The following is a 13,322-nucleotide window of genomic DNA, read 5'->3' as shown; positions in this document are numbered from 1 at the left end:
CTGTATTGGGTGCATATATATTTAGGATAGTTAGCTCTTCCTGTTGAATTGATCCCTTAACCATTATGTAATGGCCTTCTTTGTCTCTTTTGATCTTTGATGGTTTAAAGTCTGTTTTATCAGAGACTAGTATTGCAACCCCCGCTTTTTTTTGTTCTCCATTTGTTTGGTAAATCTTCCTCCATCCCTTTATTTTGAGCCTATGTATATCTCTGCATGTGAGATGGGTCTCCTGAATACAGCAGACTGATGGGTCTTGACTCTTTATCCAGTTTGCCAGTCTGTGTCTTTTAATTGGAGCATTTAGTCCATTTACATTTAAGGTTAATATTGTTATGTGTGAACTTGATCCTGCCATTATGATATTAACTGGTTATTTTGCCCGTTAGTTGATGCAGTTTCTTCCTAGCCTCGATGGTCTTTACATTTTGGCATGTTTTTGCAATGGCTGGTACCGGTTGTTCCTTTCCATGTTGAGTGCTTCCTTCAGGGTCTCTTGTAAGGCAGGCCTAGTGGTGACAAAATCTCTAAGCATGTGCTTATCTGTAAAGGATTTTATTTCTCCTTCACTTATGAAACTTAGTTTGGCTGGATATGAAATTCTGGGTTGAAAATTCTTTTCTTTAAGAATGTTGAATATTGGCCCCCACTCTCTTCTGGCTTGTAGAGTTTCTGCCGAGAGATCTGCTGTTAGTCTGATGGGCTTCCCTTTGTGGGTAACCCGACCTTTCTCTCTGGCTGCCCTTAAGATTTTTTCCTTCATTTCAACTTTGGTGAATCTGGCAATTATGTGTCTTGGAGTTGCTCTTCTCGAGGAGTATCTTTGTGGCGTTCTCTGTATTTCCTGGATTTGAATGTTGGCCTGCCCTACTAGGTTGGGGAAATTCTCCTGGATGATATCCTGAAGAGTGTTTTCCAACTTGGTTCCGTTTTCCCCCTCACTTTCAGGCACCCCAATCAGACGTAGATTTGGTCTTTTTACATAATCCCATACTTCTTGCAGGCTTTGTTCATTTCTTTTTCTTCTTTTTTCTTTTGGTTTCTCTTCTCGCTTCATTTCATTCATTTGATCCTCAATCACTGATACTCTTTCTTCCAGTTGATCGAGTCAGTTACTGAAGCTTGTGCATTTGTCACGTATTTCTCGTGTCATGGTTTTCATCTCTTTCATTTCGTTTATGACCTTCTCTGCATTAATTACTCTAGCCATCAATTCTTCCACTTCTTTTTCAAGATTTTTAGTTTCTTTGCGCTGGGTACGTAATTCCTCCTTTAGCTCTGAGAAATTTGATGGACTGAAGCCTTCTTCTCTCATCTCGTCAAAGTCATTCTCCGTCCAGCTTTGATCCATTGCTGGCGATGAGCTGCGCTCCTTTGCCAGGGGAGATGCGCTCTTATTTTTTGAATTTCCAGCTTTTCTGCCCTGCTTTTTCCCCATCTTTGTGGTTTTATCTGCCTCTGGTCTTTGATGATGGTGATGTACTGATGGGGTTTTGGTGTAGGTGTCCTTCCTGTTTGATAGTTTTCCTTCTAACAGTCAGGACTCTCAGCTGTAGGTCCGTTGGAGATTGCTTGAGGTCCACTCCAGACCCTGTTTGCCTGGGTATCAGCAGCAGAGGCTGCAGAAGATAGAATATTTCTGAACAGCGAGTGTACCTGTCTGATTCTTGCTTTGGAAGCTTCCTCTCAGGGGTGTACTCCACCCTATGAGGTGTGGGGTGTCAGACTGCCCCTAGTGGGGGATGTCTCCCAGTTAGGCTACTCAGGGGTCAGGGACCCACTTGAGCAGGGAGTCTGTCCCTTCTCAGAGCTCAACCTCCGTGTTGGGAGATCCACTGCTCTCTTCAATGCTGTCAGACAGAGTCGTTTGCGTCTGCAGAGGTGTCTGCTGCATTTGTTATTGTTACTGTGCCCTGTCCCCAGAGGTGGAGTCTACAGAGACAGGCAGGTTTCCTTGAGCTGCTGTGAGCTCCACCCAGTTCGAGCTTCCCAGCAGCTTTGTTTACCTACTTAAGCCTCAGCAATGGCGGGCGCCCCTCCCCCAGCCTCGCTGCTGCCTTGCGGGTAGATCACAGACTGCTGTGCTAGCAATGAGGGAGGCTCCGTGGGTGTGGGACCCTCCCCGCCAGGTGTGGGATATGATCTCCTGGTGTGCCTGTTTGCTTAAAGCGCAGTATTGGGGTGGGAGTTACCCGATTTTCCAGGTGTTGTCTCAGTTCCCCTGGCTAGGAAAAGGGATTCCCTTACCCCTTGCGCTTCCCAGGTGAGGCGATGCCTCGCCCTGCTTCAGCTCTCGCTGGTCGGGCTGCAGCAGCTGACCAGCACCGATCGTCCGGCACTCCCCAGTGAGATGAACCCAGTACCTCAGTTGAAAATGCAGAAATCACTGGTCTTCTGTGTCGCTCGCGCTGGGAGTTGGAGACTGGAGCTGCTCCTATTCGGCCATCTTGCTCCGCCCTCTTAACTTTCTTTTAGGATTTAAAAAATTCACTTTTCTCCACTGATTTTGTTTTGGGGGAAGAAGACTTTGCCTTAATGACCTGTTGTCTGAATTTCCCCAATTTTCTGTGTTGTTCATTTATAAGGTGCTTACTAGCAAAATCAAAAAGTTTCTGCAAAGTTTTAAACACTTTTACAAAAACAAAAAAACAACAAAAAAGTGCATGTATTTTCTCAATAATATTTTAGCCATACTGAATTGTGCCATGGCCTACGAACACATCCCTGAGTACCTCCAGGGATGAGAAGTGAAGTCTGGGTCAAAAAGTAAAGAAAAGGCTTTGTCTACAAAGCCTCATGCATTCCAGCCTCCCTCATCTCCATTGTAGAGCTGCTCAAGCTAATGGAGCCTGTATATGACTTTCGGGAAGAAGAGGCTGCTGTGGGAGGGCTGGATGGTTTTCCTTTGTCATGGAAAGATTTTCAGTTTGGTGGTGGGAACAGAGGGAAAAATATCCAGAGCGACCAGCTGGAATTTAGGGTAATGTTTTTAAAAAGATGGGATTGTTAAAACCATATTTCACCCAGCTGTCTTTAATGGTGACTGCATCTTACAAAGCCCAGCAGTCCTTTGCTTGGTGCTGTCTGGCATCCCAGCCCTTGGCATTGTAGAAATGCTAGAGAGAGTCAATTCATTTGCTGCCAGAAGTGTTCTCAGTGCCAGGCAAGCATCTTTGCTTTTGTGTTTTTCCAAGTTTTTCATTTGCTTAGCAGTGGTCTTCAAACCAACCTCCTAGAGAGCATATTCCACACTCTAAAACTAAAATGCTTAGTGCTAAAGTGTTCCACCACTAGAGTAGAATAATGGAGGCTACATCCCAATTCACAGAGAAAACAAAATTACAGAATTGTTTGATATCTGATTTTAGCTGTTACTCCCATAAATATTGGCAGTGCTTCAACACCTGAGTGAACAATTAGCTCATAAAACTAGAAAAATAAGAAGTATTTATTAAAGTGATTGAACTTGGAATCCTAACTCTGCCACTTTTGTAGGCAAGTTTATCCACTGCTCTCTAGCTTCAGTTTTATCATCTGTAAAATGGGCATATAAAAATCCTTAGTTCATTTGGTGGCTGTATTAAATTATACCTTAGTAGAATAACTTGAATGTCTTACACACTCAAACAAATGCTCATTTTAAAAAAGATACTGATACTGGAAAACATGAAATTAATCCTTTAGTAAGTTATTTTTTCCTGATTTGTCTTATTTGTCTTAGCATTACATGCATGAGTATTTCATTGTATTTGGTGTCACTCCAAGGGCCCAGCTCTTCTCTTCACCAAGCTTGTCAATCAGAGCATGTTACAGTTTCTTATTTATCCTTGAGGTTAATTAACTTCAGTGAAAACTATTTCCTTATATATTTGCCAACATTTCCAACTTCTTCTAGGAAGATAGGGATCCTTGTGCTAAGACCTACATTTTGGATTCTGCCTTTTTGTTCCTCTTCAATTGTGGTATCATTCTTTTCTGGCCTCAGTTCAGGAGTGGCTCAATTACGGGATGAGCTTTCCCTTGGCTATGTCTCTCTGAATGCCCACATCATGCCCAAGCTCCTGTGCCTCTTTCACAAAGTCTTGCCCTCTCACTATACCAGACCTCAGCACTGTCTGTCATTCACCTGTTATGTGTGAATCCATACAGCAGTGATCTCACCTCATTAGCCTTAAATTGATATTGTCTTGATTTTTTTCAGTATTTGTTTCTTTTGTGTCTGTATTATCTCCATGACTAGCCTATGAGATATTTAAGGTCAGGACCATCATATGATATACATGTTTTTATTTATCGTTAACCCTTGTAGCTCCTAGCAGAGTGTGGCACTCACATCCGGTGCTCAGTGAGTACTAGCTTCCAAACTCCTTCCGAATTCAAAGTTGAAGGAATTGAGGGAGCTGAAAAGAAGGATTTACTCAGGCAACCTAAAATGGCAAGTAAGAATGTAGAATGAATACTAATAATGAATCAGCATATGATGTTCAGAGTACGTTTTATCCTGTCTCAATGGATGCTCACAAGAATGCAGTATGGTATGGAGGAATTATTATAGTTATCTTCATTTTACAGACAAAAACTCTGCCTTGTGAGACTGAGTCACTTGCTCAAAGCTGTGCAGATTGAACATTGTAGAGGGGAAGAGAGGCAGGTCATCTGACTGTGTATCCTATATCCCCCAGCTCTGCTGTGCTGCTGCTTTCCCAACCTGGTTGGTGAAATACTTTCCTACAAAACTTCCTCTATAACCATACACACCTGGTCCAAGGCATGAGGTTTCACACTTAGCCCCTAGAAGCCAGAGCTTTCATCATAAAGAAATTTCTATCCTGATTTTTTTGATGAATGAAATTTACTGAAGGCTTGTGATCTTGGTTAGAAGCAGATTATTTGCAATTTAAATTAAAATGTCTGTCAGAAAAAGAAAATTGCTTAGGGATTTAGCAATTACACCAGGTGCACAGATATGGAAGTCAGGTCAATGCAGAAGGCAGCTGGCACATGCGGGGTGGAGCCAGCACGTGGTCTTAGGGCAAAGCTGAGGCTAAAACCCCTGGCCTGTGATTAGGAGTTCTCTCTTGTTGAGATCCTTCAAAGCTATTCCTACTGAAGATACTTTGAGGAAGCAAGCCACAGTCCCTGGCTTCTCAGGATTCACCTTGGGGAAAAGGAATGAACATATGGGAGTTGGATGAAAGCTGAAAATTTGCCTCAAACATCTCCAAGGGGCTCTTCAAAGATTCTCTTTTTTTCTCATTAAAAATTTCTTTTCTTTTTTTTTTTTTTAACTGTAAGTTCTGGGATACATGCATAGAATGTGCAGGTTTGTTACATAGGTATATGTGTGCCATGGTGGTGTGCTGCATCTATCAACCAGTCATCTAGGTTTTAGCCCCATACGCATTAGCTATTTGTCCCAGTGTTCTCCCTTCCCTCTCCCTCAACCCCCTGACAGGCCCCAGTATGTGTTGTTCCCCTTCCTGTGTCCATGTGTTCTCATTGTTCAACTTCCACTTATGAATGAGAACATTCACTGTTTGGTTTTCTGTTCCTGTGTTAGTTTGCTGGGAATGATGGCTTCCAGCTTCATCTATGTCCCTGCAAAGGACATGATCTCATTCTTTTTATGGCTGCATAGTATTCCATGGTGTATATGTACCACATTTTCTTTATCCAGTCTATCACTGATGGGCATTTGGGTTGGTTCCATCTTTTTGCTATTGTAAGTAGTGCTGCAATAAACATACCTGTGTGTATCTTTATAGTAGAATGATTTATAGTCCTTTGAGTATACACTCAGTAATGAGATTGCTGGGTCAAACGATATTTCTGGTTCTAGATCTTTGAGGAATTGCCACACTGTCTTCCACAATGATTGAACTAATTTACATTCCCTCCAACAGTGTAAAAGCATTCCTATTTCTCCACAGCCTCACCAGCATCTATTGGTTCTTGACTTTTTAATAACTGCCATTCTTACTGGCTTGTAGTATTAGACTTGTAGTATAATTTGAAGTCAGGTAGCATGATGCCTCAAGCTTTGTTCCTTTTACTAAAGATTGTCTTTGCTATATGGGCTCTTTCTTGGTTCCATATGAAATTTAAAGTATTTTTTTCTAATTCAGTAAAGCATGCCAGTGGTATTTTGATGGGAATAGCATTTAACCTATAAATTACTTTTGGCAGTGTGGCCATTTTCATGATATTGATTCTTCCTATCCATGAGGATGAAATTTTTTCCATTTTTTTGTGTCCTTTCTTATTTCCTTGAGTGGTGGTTTGTAGTTCTCCTTGAAGAGATCCTTCGTGTCCCTTGTTAGATGTGTCCCTAGGTATTTTATTCTCTTTGTAGCAATTGTGAATGGGAGTTCATTCATGATTTGGCTCTCTGCTTGTCTCTTGTTGGCATATAGAAATGCTCGTAATTTTTGCACATTGATTTTGTATCCTGAGACTTTCCTAAAGTTGCTTATCAGCTTAAGGAATTGTTGGACTGAGATGATGGGGTTTTCTAAATACAGAATCATGTCATCTGCAAACAGAGACAATTTGACTTTCTCTCTTCCTATTTGAATACGCTTTATTTCTTTCTCTTGCCTGATTGCCCCAGCCAGAACTTCCAATACTATGTTGAATAGGAGTGATTAGAGAGGGCACCCTTGTCTTGTCCAGTTTTCAAAGGGAATGCTTCTGGCTTTTGCCCATTCTGTGGGTTTGTCATAAATAGCTTTTATTATTTTGGGACATGTTCCATCAATACCTAGTTTATTGAGAGTTTTTAACATGAAGGGGTGTTGAATGTTATTGAAGGCCTTTTCTCCATCTATTGAGATAATTTTGTGGTTTTTGTCTTTGGTTCTGTTTATGTGATGGATTATGTTGATTGATTTGCCTATGTTGAACCAGCCTTGCATCTCAGGGATGAAGCTGACTTGATCCTGGTGGGTAAGCTTTTTGATGTACTGCTGCATTCAGCTTTCCGGTATTTTATTGGGGATTTTTGCGTCGATGTTCATCGGGGATATTCACCTGAGGTTTTCTTTCCTTTTCGTATATCTGCCAGGTTTTGGTATCAGGATGATGCTGGCCTCATAAAATGAGTTAGGAAGGAGTCCCTCCTTTTCATTGTGTGGAATAGTTTCAGAAGGAGTGTACCAGCTCCTCTTTGTACCTCTGTTAGAACTTTGCTGTGAATCCATCTTGTCCTGGGCTTTTTTTTTTGGTTGGTAGGCTATTAACTACTGCCTCAATTTCAGAACTTTTTATTGGTCTATTCAGGGATTTGACTTCTTCCTGGTTTGGTCTTGAGAGAGTGTATGTTTCCAGGAATTTATCCATTTCTTGTAGATTTTCTAGTTTATTTGCATAGAGGTATTTATAGTATTCTCTGATGGTAGTTTGTATTTCTGTGGGGTCAGTGGTGATATCCCCTTGATCATTTTTTATTGTGTCTACTTGATTTTTCTCTCTTTTCTTCTTTATTAGTGTAGCTAATGATCTATTTTCTTTTTTTCAAAAAACCAACTTCTGGATTCATTGATTTTTTCTGAAGGGTTTTTCATATCTCTATCCCCTTCATTTCTGCTCTCATCTTAGTTATTTCTTGCCTACTGCTAGCTTTTGGATTTGTTTGCTCTTCCTTCTCTAGTTCCTTTAATTGTGATGTTAGGGTGTCAGTTTGAGATCTTTCTCACTTTCTGATGTGGAAATTTAGTGCTGTAGATTTCCCTCTAAGCACTGCTTTAGCTGTGTCCCAGAGATTCTGGTATGTTATCACTTTATTCTCATTGGTTTCAAAGAACTTCTTGATTTCTACCTTAATTTCATTATTTACCCAGGAGTCATTCAAGAGCAGGTCCTTCAATTTCTACATAGTTGTGTGGTTTTGAGTGAGTTTCTTAACCCTGAATTCTAATTTGATTGCTCTGTGGTCTGAGAGACTGTTGTTATGATTTCAGTTTTTTTTTTGCATTTGCTGAGGAGTGTTCCACTTCCAATTATGTGGTTGCTTTTAGAATAAGTGCCATGTGGCACTGAGAAGAATGTGTATTCTGTTGATTTGTGGTGGAGAGTTCTGTAGATGTTTATTAGGTCCACTTGATCCAGAGCTGAGTTAAAGTTCTGAATATCCTTGTTAATTTTCTGTCTCATCGATCTGTCTAATATTGGCAGTGCGGTGTTAAAGTCTCATACTATTATTATGTGGGTATATAATATAATATATAAGTCTCCTTGTAAGTCTATAAGAATTTGTCTTATGAATCTGGGTGCTCCTGTATTGAGTGCATATATATCTAGAATAGTTAATCTTCTTGTTGTATCGATCCCTTTACCATTATGTAATGCCCTTCATTGTGTTTTTTGATCTTTGTTGGTTTAAAGTCTGTTTTGTCAGAAACTAGGATTGCAACCCCTGCTTTTTCTTGTTTTCCATTTTCTTGATAAATTTTCCTCCATCCTTTTATTTTGAACCTATGTGTGTCTTTGCATATGAGATGGGTCTCCTGAATACAACACACCAATGGGTCTTGACTCTTTATCCAGTTTGCAGGTCTGTGTTTTTTAATTGAGGCATTTAGTCCTTTTACATTTAAGGTTAATTTTATTATGTGTGATTTTGATCCTGTCATCATGATGCTGTCTGGTTATTTTGCACAGTAGTTGATGCAGTTTCTTCATCGTGTCTTTGGTCTTTATACTTTGGTGTATTTTTGCAGTGGCTGGTACCAGGGTTGTTTTTTTTTTTTTTTTTCCTATATTTAGTGCTTCTTTCAGTAGCTCTTGCAAAGCAGACCTGGTGGTGATGAAATCTCTCAGTATTTGCTTGTCTGAGAAGGATTTTATTTCTCCTTTGCTTATGAAGCTTTTTTTGGCTGGATATGAAAGTCTGGGTTAAAGATTATTGTTTTTAAGAATGTTGAATATCAGTCCCCAGTCTCTTCTGGCATGTATGGTTTCTGCTGACAGATCCACTGTTAGTTTGATGGGCTTCGCTTTTGTAGGTGACCTGGCCTTTCTCTCTGTCTGCCCTTGACATTTTTTCCTTCATTTCAACCTTGGAGAATCTGGTGATTATGTTTCTTGAGGTTGATCTTCTCTTGGAGTATCTTAGTGGTGTTCTCTGTTATTTCCTGAATTTGAATGCTGACCTGTCTTGCTACGTTGGGGAAGTTTTCCTGCATAATATCCTGAAGTGTGTTTTTCAACTTGGTTCCATTCTCCCCATCTCTTTCAGGTACTCAAATCAATCATAGGTTTGGTCATTTTACATAGTCCCATGTTTCTGAGAGGTTTTGTTTTTTCCCTTTCATTCCTTTTTCTCTAATCTTGTCTGCCTGCCTTATTCCAGCAAGATGGTCTTCAAACTCTCATATTCTTTCTTCTGTTTGATTGATTTGCCTATTGATACTTGTGTATGCTTCACAAAGTTCTCACTGTGTTTTTCAGCTCCATCTGGTCATTTACATTCCTCTCTAAACTGGTTATTCCACTTAGCAGCTCCTCTAAACCTTTATCAAGGTTCTTAGCTTCTTTGCATTGGGTTAGAACATGCTCCTTTAGTTCAGCAGAATTCATTATTACCCACCTTCTGAAGCCTACTTCTGTCAATTCGTCCATCTCATCCTCCATCCAGTTCTGTGCCCTTGCTGGAGAGGTGTTGTGAACATTTGGAGAAGACGCACTCTGTCCTTTTGCGTTTTCAGCATTTTTTCATTGATTCTTTCTCACCTTCATGAGTTTGTCTAGTTTCAATCTTTGAGGCTGCTGACCCTTGGGTGAGGTTTTGTGAAGACTTTTTTGATTGATTTTCCTTTTGCTTTCTGTTTGTTTGTTTTCTTTTAATGGTCAGATTCCTCTTCTGCAGGGCTGCTGCACTTTGCTAGGGGTTCACTTCAGGCCCTATTCATCTGGTTTGCTCCTGCACCTGGAGCTGTCACTCAAGGAGGTTGGAGAACAGCAAAGATGGGTGCCTGCTCCTTCCTCTTGCATCTCTGACCCTGAAGGGCACCAACCTGATACCAGTAGGAATGCATCTGTATAGGGCGTCTGACAACCCCTGTTGGAGGGTCTCACTCAGTTGGGTGGCATGGGGAGCAAGACTCATTTAAGAAAGCACTTTGGCTATCCCTTGGTGGAGCGAGTGTGCCATGCTGGGGGAAACCTACTTGTCTGGGCTGCCCAGATTCCTCAGAACTAGCAGGAGGAAAGGCTATGTCTGCTGGTCTATGGAGACAATGGCCACCCCTCCTCTTAGGGGTTCAAGCCCAGGGAGATCAGAATTCTGTCCCTGAGCCCCTGGCTGGAGTTGTTGGAGTTCCTACAGAGAGACCCCACCCAGTGAGGGATGGGTCAGGGTCAGGCCTGAAGAGGCACTCTGGCTGCAGTCTGCCATAGCCAGTGTGTTGGGCTGTGGGGACTAGTCTTGGGACAAAGCCCTCCAGCCTCCCTGGCTCCAGCAGGGGAAAAGTGCGGCCTGGAGCTATAGAGATGGCTGTTGCCCTTCCTCTGCCTTGGGAGCTTGGTGTGTTAGGCAGCTAGCAGTCCCAGTGTTGGCTGCCACCCCTCCCCTAACAGCTCAGACAGCTTAGACAACAGACAGCTGCCCCTCCCCTCAGGAACTCGGCAGGCTTAAGCAGATTCTAGCTGAGTGGCTGTTGAGAATCTATGCGGCTCCCTGGTTAGTACTGTAGGCCCCAGTGGTGTGGGCTCACAAGCGGGGCCTTCCGATCCGATCCATGGGTTGCACAGTTCCATGGAAAAAAGCAGTTTCACAGGCTGGGTAGCATGCTCACTCACCATCTCCTTTGGCTGGGGGTTGGGGGCTCCCATGCCCCATGTAGCTCTCAGGTGAGCCACTGTACCACACTGTTCTTCCTTTCTCTCCGTGGGTTATGTCAGCTGCCTAGTCAGTCCTGATGACAGAACTTGGATACCTCGATTGCTGCTGCTGGATTCACACACTATTTTAGTTCTTTTCAATGGAAGCCTCCAATCACCACTGCTTCTAGTGGTCATCTTGGCCCTGCTCCCCTGCTCCCACCCAAGATTCTCTTTGAATAGTGATTCAGATTAATAGTTCAAGACACATTTATGGTGTCATAGGAAAGTGGATAATTCTGTGAACATTTAATGTATGTGATGCTTAAATAATAGCAGTGACAACAAACTCAGTAACTTAATAAAAATTTTAAAAACAAACAGTAGAGTATTATGTAAGAGTACAGAGATATGAAAGAAGCCAGAAGAGACTAATAAATATTTGTTATCCAAATAAATTTTATTAAAAACTCTAATAGCCAAAATGCAATTTTTATGAGGGGGTGGAGCCATTTATAAACAGAGATTCAGTGTGTTAAATATAACACTGAAGGAATGAGGTAATATTAAGCTTGGCTAAGACTGGTTATTTTTCCACTCTTGAGCAGTTTAACCATTGTGCTTAAGTTGTTCAGTTAAATAAGTCAGATATACTGTTTGTTTCTTCATTGCCCTGATTGGTTGCCTGATGAAACAGCTCGGTCGTAATGGCTGAGTTATGGCTGAATTGATGGTGCCCATAAATACAGACTAGAGAGGATTATGTACTTTTCAAATTGCAAGACACATTATAGATTGCCTAGTTCAATACATGTAACCAGATCTGCCTTAACAGAGTTTGTCTATAAAATCTCGTTTTGGAGGGAACTTGGAAGGACGAAGGATACTTTTTTGGAAAATCTGACATGTGCCTCTTGCATGGTACTGGAAAGAGCTTGGAATGGGGAGTCAGAAGACTTGAGTTTAAGTCTTAGTTCTGTTTCACACAGCAATGTAAACTTGGACAGGTCACAAGGTTTGGATATCTACCCTCTCAATTGTAAGGTGGGGGCAGTAGTACCACCACACAGGCCTGTGGAAGAACTGTACACTTGTTTATTTTGTTTGTGTTTGTTAGTAATAATCATGTGTAGAACACATTTGACTGGAGGCAGTTTTGTATTTATAAGTTATCTCTTATTGCTCATGGGTGTCCCTTTATTTTCACTAAATAAGTTGTGAATTTCTTGAGTGTGAGAAACCTGTTATTTTATTATTCCTTATTGCAACAAATGTGGTGCTGTCCCCACCAGATGATTTTAGTTAGTACTGTTGATCAATTGACTGAATATTTGCCTAATCATAGGGACATCAAGTGGTGGCTACCAATGAGAGAGAACATGTAATGGAATGTCATTAGCTGCTGTGTATTCTGCCAGCAAATGCACTCATGTTAATGTTATGTATCATTAGTTTTGAAAATGTGTACTAGAAACTTTTTGCTTTATGAAATTAGCTGAATTTATGAAGAGAATTTGCATTTTTATTTTCAAAATGCCTTTTATGATATCATAAGATTTTGATTTGAACCAAAGAATATTCATAAAATATTGTTCTCTGTTGAAGAATTTTAATGAGAAATATAAGTCCTGTATCATTCTGGCATATGTTTAGTTTATAGTCTGCTGGAAGACCTGATCTTTGTCCAAAAGTTTGCTTTCCTTTGCAACGCATTGTGGTGTTTTTCATTCCAACTCATTGCTCTGCCTATCATTAGATACTATTAATTCAATATCTGTAAATGAGCACCTACTATGGGTCAGAAATTGTGCTATCTACTGGGGATTTAGAGAGAAATATAATACAATCCTTGTCCTCAAGGAATTTACTGTCTGGCCATGGGAACATAAAGCATTATGGCAAAGGCAGTGATGGTGTTCTGTACACAGTATTGTAGGATTCCTGTATTTCCTCCCTGGCTCCTAACCAGCCAGGGAGGGATCAAGGAAGGCAGGGAGTGAGGAGATGAGAGGCAGAGGACACTACTCCATGTAGGACATTAACGCCTTTTCAAGAAGTTGATTTTAAACCCATGTACTATTAGGAACATGGCAATTGTAAGCACTGGAGTCAAATATTTTAATGTTAGATCACTCTGGCAGTCGTATGTAAGTGGGATTTGAAGGGGACAGCAAGAACAAAGACAGATACATTAGGTAGAAAGCCATTGCAGTAGACTGGAATAGAAACAATGAGTTCTACTTGTGGTTATTTTCCATGGAACTGTAGACTCCCAGGTGTCAGAAGACTCTCCTTTCATTCTTTAAATATTTATATAGTTAATAGTTAATGAACACCTACCATATGCTGGGTACTGGGTATGAAGAGACAATGAGAACATTTAGTTACTGTCAAAATAGAAAAAAATGCAGAAGTGTGACAAATGCTATGACGTAGGTATAATCAGGTATATGGCAGCACCAGTGAGGAACTATTAACTCACCTTGGAAACCAGGAAAAACACC

At 41.0% G+C, this 13,322-nt stretch overlaps 1 protein-coding gene across 1 annotated transcript in view; it reads right to left on the bottom strand.

Annotated features, from left to right (window-relative positions):
• Positions 1–11,088: 11,088 nt before the first annotated feature.
• DPT (dermatopontin) overlaps positions 11,089–13,322 on the bottom strand; it is a 44,817-nt gene continuing 42,583 nt past the window's right edge. The window contains exon 5 of the transcript XR_003115637.1: positions 11,089–11,117. The gene's annotated coding sequence lies outside the window, so the exon portion shown is untranslated. The remainder of the gene's footprint in view (positions 11,118–13,322) is intronic.

The sequence above is a fragment of the Theropithecus gelada genome, chromosome 1, assembly GCF_003255815.1.
Source record: "Theropithecus gelada isolate Dixy chromosome 1, Tgel_1.0, whole genome shotgun sequence".
NCBI lineage: Eukaryota > Metazoa > Chordata > Mammalia > Primates > Cercopithecidae > Theropithecus > Theropithecus gelada.
Note: the sequence above shows the minus strand (reverse complement) of the source record. Positions and strands in the feature narration are given on the sequence as shown.